This window comes from Salmo trutta, chromosome 15 (genome assembly GCF_901001165.1).
Source record: "Salmo trutta chromosome 15, fSalTru1.1, whole genome shotgun sequence".
NCBI lineage: Eukaryota > Metazoa > Chordata > Actinopteri > Salmoniformes > Salmonidae > Salmo > Salmo trutta.
Genome location: NC_042971.1, coordinates 13,243,863 through 13,249,862, shown reverse-complemented (window position 1 = coordinate 13,249,862; position 6,000 = coordinate 13,243,863).

The following is a 6,000-nucleotide window of genomic DNA, read 5'->3' as shown; positions in this document are numbered from 1 at the left end:
CAAGGCAAAGGGTGGCTACTTTATAGGGTGGCTACTATATATTTTGATTTGTTTAACACTAACACTTTTGGTTACTGCATGATTCCATACGTGTTATTTTATAGCTTTGATGTCCAAACTTTTGACTGGTACTGTATGTAGTGCGCTAGTATGGGTATTCGGACAGGACCAGTGTCTGAAGATAAAGTATGTTCTAAAGAGGCTGTTAGAGATCGTTGCGGTTTCTTCACTTCTTTTCTTTATAATGGCGACGTCAAAGAAAATGGCGATCAATAGCTACTAACTTTTATTAAAATAAAAATTATATGAATGTTCTGTTTTTGGTGGCAGATTTGAGTTAGGCATTTCTCCAGTCTAGTCCACCCAGGTCCTTATTGTCCCCCAATTTAACTATCTCAAAGTCCTCTACCCACCAATACAACTCTGCCCCAATTCCTCCCCTCCCTCTTCGGGTCGCTGAAAGGATGAATGATGCAGACTTTGGCTCACACACAAAAAAATGTCTGTCCTCTTTTATTATCCTCCAAGCATTCATGCATCTAGCTCTACCTGAAGTATAGATGAGGCCCACATTACTTTGGTACAAGTCAAGTTTCTGTCCCCTTGCACCGACTTGCACTCAAACATGTCGAAGTGTCATCAAGTGCAATGTGAGAGCAGTGGTGTAAAGTACTTAAGTAAAACTACTTTCAAGAACTACTTAAGTAATTTTTGGGGTACTTTACTATTGACATTTTTTGACAACGTTTACTTTTACTTCACTACATTCCTAAAGAAAATAAATGTACTTTCTACTCCATACATTTTCCCTGACACCCAAAACTAATCGTTACATTTTGAATGCTTAGCAGGACAGGAAAATGGTCCAATTCACATACTTCTCAAGAGAACATCCTTGGTCATCCCTACTGCCTCTGATCTGACAGACATACTAAACACAAATGCTTTGCTTTTAAATTATGTTTGAGTAAGGACATCCTTAAAAAAGAATACAATTATCCCATCTGGTTTGCTTAGTATAGGAATGTGAAGTGATTTATACTTTTACTTTTGATACTTAAGTATATTTAAAACCAAATACTTTTAGACTTTTACTCAAGTAGTAATTTACTGGGTGACTTTCACTTTTACTTGAGTCATTTTCAATTAAGTTATCTTTACTTTTATTCAAGTATGACATTTGGGTACTTTTTCCATCACTGTGTGAGAGGTCCTCATGTACCCCTCTGCTCTCGTCGCCGACAGGCTGTTGTCTGCTAACGTACGCCAGAGTGGACGCCAGCACAAATATGGTATAATTGAATCCCAGATGCCACTCTTTCTCATCACTCTCTACAGTCTCCTTTTCTAGAAGTGTTCATGTCAGCTCGCCTGCCTGCGCTCTCTCTGTCTCTGTCTGTGTGAGAATAAGCAGCCAGACAGGGGTTTGTGTGCTGAGTGAAGCCTGAGCTATTGCAACTCAAACAGTCATGATGCTTCATCACCCTCCTTTGTACTCTGTTCACTTGAGTGACATATCATCCACAAAAGATGTTTAGATCGCTCACAAGCCAAAATTGGACATGCTTCTAGGATCTTGTTGTCTATTTGAATATAGACAGTGCTCGTGTATTTTTAGCGCTTCATACTTTTGGAGTTCTGTGAAAGTATTACTCTCTGATGGGGGAATGGTATGATCAGTTGACAAGAGCTATGGTTCTTTAAATAAGCTACTCTAGTGGAATGATAAGGCTTGTACTCTTGTTGTCACTCATTTCTGGACAAATAAAATCCCCCAAAATTCCCATTTCAAGGCCTGCCCGTAACATTTAATCTCTCTGATTTACCTATACAGTGCATTCGGAAAGTTTTCAGACCCCTTCACTTTTTACACATTCTGTTACGTTACAGCCTTATTTTAAAATTGATTAAATAAAAAATCCACATCAATCTACACACAATACCCCATAATGACAAAAGGAAAACATTTTTTTTATAAATTTGTGCACATTTATTAAAGCTAAAAAACAGAAATACCTTATTTACATAAGTATTCAGACCCTTTTCTATGAAACTCGAAATTTAGCTCAGGTGCATCTTGTTTCCATTGATCATCCTTGAAATGTTTATACAACTTGATTGGAGTCCACCTGTGGTAAATTCAATTGATAGGACATGACTTGGAAATGCAAACACCTGTCTATATAAGGTCCCACAGCTGGCAATGCATGTCAGAGCAAAATCCAAGCTGTGAGGTCAAATGAATTGTCCGTAGAGCTCAGAGACAGGATTGTGTCAAAGCACAGATCTGGGGAAGGGTACAAAAAGAACATTCTGCAGCATTGAAGGTACCCAAGAACACAGTGGCCTCCATCATTCTTAAATGGAAGTAGTTTGGAATCACCAAGATTCTTCCTAGAGCTAGCCACCCAGCCCAACTAAGCAATCGCGAGAGAAGGGCCTTGGTCAGGAAGGTGACCAAGAACCCATTGGTCACTCTGACAGAGCTCCAGAGTTCCTCTGTGGAGATGGAAGAAACTTCCAGAAGGACAACCCTCTCTGCAGCACTCCACTAATCAGACCTTTATGGTAGAGTGGCCAGATGGAAGCCACTCCTCAGTAAAGGGACATGAAAGCCCTCTGAGTTTGCGAAAAGGCACCTAAAGGACTCAGACCATGAGAAATAAGATTCTCGTCTGATAAAACCAAGATGGCCTGAATGCCAAGCATCACGTCTGGAGGAAACCTGGCACCATCCCTATGGTGAAGCATGATGGCTGCAGCAGCATCATGCTGTGGGGATGTTTTTCAGCGGCAGGGACTGGGAGACTAGTCAGGATCGAGGGAAAGATGAACGGAGCAAAGTACAGAAAGATCCTTGATGAAAACCTGCTTCAGAGTGCTCTGGACCTCAGACTGGGGCGAATGTTCACCTTCCAACATGACAACGACCCTAAGCACACAACCAAGACAACGCAGGAATGGCTTCGGGATAAGTTTCGGAATGTTCTTGAGTGGCCCAGCCAGAACCCAGACTTGAACCCGATCAAACATCGCTTGAAAGACCTTAAAATAGCTCTGCAGCAACGCTCCCCATCCAACCTGATAGAGCTGGAGAGGATCTGCAGACAAGAATGGGAGAAACTCCCCAGATACAGGTGTGCCAAGCTTGTAGCGTCATACCCAAGAAAACTCTAGGCTGTAATCGCTCCCAAAGGTGCATCAACAAAGCACTGAGTAAAAGGTCTGAATAATTATGTAAACGTGATATTTCTGTTTTTGCTGACACCCGCTCTCTATTCCACTGGTGTAAATTGACATAGTGGCAGTGGCTGGCATTCCATTGAAGGGAATATCAGAAGGTGTTTCTACAGTGGAAGCTTGAAGTGGACCACCAGCCTGCGAGGAGAATGCCACAGTCACGGGACCATACATGCAGCTCAGTGATAAGCTAAGCCACTTACTGCATTAGGTATAAAAATGCACTGAGTATGGAATCCAGCCGTGCTTCTCCTACATCTTAGAGGAGTTATCAATGGGGTGCCCACCCGCCCCACGGCCTGCAGCCCAGTATATTACTTTACTTAAAGTCTTCATTGTTTGAAAACAGATTTCCATCACCTCTTTTTTTCACATGGCTTTAATCAGCTGCTGATGTGTTAGAAAACTACAGAGATTCTTGGATAAAAGGTGGTCTGACTTACCTCCCCACTCCCCTCAATCCCTATTCCACTACAGACAAAGACAGTGATGAAAATACTTGCCTGAGATTCAATCTGTCTTATGAATAAAGAGAAAATAATGACTTGGTATGGGTAATGGAGTTTGGTGAGAAACACTGAGAGTAGAGCGACAACAGGAATGGCGCCGGAGGGGATGGCTGCCGTTTTACAGGCTCCCAACCAACTGTGATATTTTGTTAGTTTTTTCGCATTGTTTGTAACTCATTTTGTACATAATGTTGCTGCTACCGTCTCTTATGACCGAAAATATCTTTTGGTCAGAACAGTGATTACTCACCTCGAACTGGACGAAGATTTTTTCTTTAATGAGTCCGACGCGAAGGATATACTGCTTTGTCAAGACAAGGCCCAAATCCTGTCATCAGCGTGAAGAAAAGACGGAGGAAAAGGGGGAGGAGGATGGGGTGCCTTTTAAGAATTCGCCAACGAGTATGTAAATAACCACTTCCCTCCATATTATTGGCCATGTTCTATTGGGAAAACAAACGGGACGATCTACGACTAAGACTATCCTACCGACGGGACATAAAACGGTAATATCTTATGTTTCACCGAGACCTGGCTGAACGACAACACGGATAATATAGAGCTGGCTAGTTTCTCAGTGCATCAGCAGGACAGAGACGCTACGTCTGGTAAGACGAGCGGCGGGGTGTGTGTCTATTTGTCAATAACTGCTGGTGTGCAATGTCTAATATTAATGAAGTCTCAAGGTATTGCTTGCCTGAGGTAGAATACCTCATGATAGGCTGTAGACCACACTATCTACCAAGAGAGTTCTCATCTATATTATTCGTAGCCGTCTATTTACCACCACAAACCGATGCTGGCACTAAGACCGCACTCAACGAGCTGAACAAGGCCATAAGCAAACAAGAAAATGCTCATCCAGAAGCGGTGCTCCTAGTGGCAGGGGACTTTAATTCAGGCAAACTTAAATCCATTTTACCTCATTTCTACCAGCATGTCACATGTGAAACCAGAGGGGAAAAAAACTCAAGACAACCTTCACACACAGAGACTCATACAAAGCTCTTCCTCACCCTCCATTTGGCAAATCTGACCAGTATTCTATCATCCTGATTCCTACTTACAAGTAAAAACTAAAGCAGGAAGTACCAGTAACTCGCTCAATACGGAAGTGGTCAGATGATGTGAATGCTAAAATACAGGACTGTTTTGCTAGCACAGACTGGAATATGTTCTGGGATTCATCCAATGGCATTGAGGGGTATACCACCTCAGTCACTGACTTCATCAATAAGTGTATCGACAACATCGTCCCCAGAGTGACGTAGATTTCCCAACCAGAAGCCATGGATTACAGACAACATCTGCACTGAGCTAAAGGCTAGAGCTGCTGCTTTCCAGGAGAGGGATACTAATCCGGATGCTTACAAGAAATCCCGCTATGCCCTCAGACTAACCATAAAACAGGCAAAGCGTCAATACAGGAGTAAGATGTGGCTAATCTGCCTTTGCCATCCGTACTGTTCGCTAACATTCAATCGCTGGAAAATAAATGGGACAAACTGAAAGCACGTATATCCTACTAACGGGACATTAAAAACTGTCATATCGTATGTTTCACCAAGGGTGGCTGAAGAACGACATTAATAACATACAGCTGGTGGGTTATACACTATCAGCAAGATAGAACAGCAGCTTCTGGTAAGACATGGGGCGGGGGCCTATGCATATTTGTAAACAATAGCTGGTGCACGATATCTAAGGAAGTCTCAAGGTTTTGCCCGCCTGAGGTAGAGTATCTCATGATAAGCTGTAGACCACACTATCTACCTAAAGAGTTTATCTGTATTTTTCATTGCTGTCTACATACCACCACAAACCGATGATGGCACTAAAACAGCACTCAATGAGCAGTATACCGCCATAAGCAAACAGGAAAATGCTCATCCAGAGGCGGCGCTCCTAGTGGCCGGGGACTTTAATGCAGGGAAACTTAAATCGGTCTTACCAAATGTCTATGTTAAATGTGCAACTAGAGGGGAAAAAACTCTAGACAACCTTTACTCCACACACAGAGACGCGTACAAAGCTCTCCCTCACCCTCCATTTGGCAAATCTGACCATAATTCTATCCTCCTGATTCCTGCTTACAAGCAAAAACTAAAGCAGGAAGCAACAGTGACTCGGTCTATAAAAAAGTGGTCAGATGAAGCAGATGCTAAACTACAGGACTGCTTTGCTAGCACAGACTGGAATATGTTCCCGGGATTCTTCCAATGGCATTGATTCTTCCAATGGCAACAGCGCA